Below are 1,616 nucleotides of genomic sequence, written 5' to 3'. Positions count from 1 at the left end.
GAGGATTGGTTTAAGTTCCTATAAGACTTCACGTTTTTCTTTTTTTTTCCCCCTCTCCGATTTCATTACAGACTTCCCCTCTCCTCCTATTTGACTTCTACTTCCCTCCCTCTTTCTACGGTTTACCGCCGTTAAGGGGTGGAGAGAAGTCACCTCCCTGCTGCCTCCATTCACCACCACCCAGGACAAATGTCTTTACTGTACTTACTCAATGCAAATGTCTTCCATGCAGCCTGCAGCTCCCAGAGTGCTTTAAATACAAAATGTGGTTATGTGAATGAAGCTATTCATCACAGATGGAGCAGTAATAGTTCATATAACTGATACACAAACAGACTTTTACTTTGAGAAGTCAGCTCAGTGATGTTTTCTTCAGAAAGAAGGAGACAGGCTGCTGAGATATCTCACAAAAGTTAGTCTTTATTTCAGGTGCAAGTGTGTTTCTATTTGTACCTTAAATGTTTTAACGATTTCTTTTTTCTTTCTTTTTAACGAGTTCCTGTTATTGTAGACTTTCTGCACGGCACAGAACACTGAACACTTATGGTGGCATTTACCTTTGCTAAAGCTTAAAATCTGCACTTGCACCACAGTTATACAACATTGATGGCTCTCTACTGTTACTGACATCGGAAACCATCATCCAGGTAACAACTGTCAGACAAAACGAAGAGCAGACATGGCAACCATGATGTGTTGCGCTTGAGTACATATGTATATATATATATATATATATATATATATATATTTCTACAGTTGAAACCAGAAGTTTAGACATATAACCTTTTTGTTTTTGTTTCTGTTTTTCTCTCTATCTGACATTAAATGTGACTAAACTTTTCCTGTTTTAGGTCAGTTAGGATTACTATGCGTTCAAACTATTTACTTTAGCTTAGTGATGTCATGATGATGCCATGGCTTTGGAAGCTTTTGATAGATTAATTAACAACATCTGAGTTAATCTGAGGCACACCTGTGGATTTATTTTAAGGCACACCTCAAACACACTGCTTCCTTTTGTGACAACATAGGAAAATCTGAAGAAATCAGCCACAATATCAGGAAGGAAATTGTGGACCTCCACAAGTCTGGTTCATCCTTGGGCACAATTTCCAGATGCCTGAAGGTTCCATGTTCATCTGTTCAAACAATTATACACAAGTATATACACTATGGGAATGTCCAGCCATCACACTGCTCAGGAGGCACGATGGGTTCTGTGTCCCAGAGATGAAGTGTTTTGGTGCAAAATGTGCGTATCAACCCCAGAACAAAAGCAAAAGACCTTGAGAAGATGCTGCTGAAGCTAGTAAGAGAGTCTCATTATCCACAGTGAAACCAGTCTTGACTGACATGGGCTGAAAGCCACTCAGAGAGGAAGAAGGCATTACTCCAAAGCAACAGATTTCTTTGGATTTTCCCAAGGAAGCAGTGTGTTTGAGGTGTGTCTGAAAATACCTCCACAGGTGTGCCTCCAGTTAACCAAAATGTAATTAATTAACTTATTAAAAGCTTCCAAAGCCATGACATCATCATCATCTGGTCTTTCCCAAATAGTTTGAAGGCATAGTAATCTTAGTGTAAACTTTTGACTTTGAAGAAAGTAATAAAAAAAA

The sequence above is a fragment of the Stegastes partitus genome, unplaced genomic scaffold, assembly GCF_000690725.1.
Source record: "Stegastes partitus isolate 25-593 unplaced genomic scaffold, Stegastes_partitus-1.0.2 Scaffold321, whole genome shotgun sequence".
NCBI classification, from domain to species: Eukaryota; Metazoa; Chordata; class Actinopteri; family Pomacentridae; genus Stegastes; species Stegastes partitus.
This window is presented reverse-complemented; position numbering follows the sequence as displayed.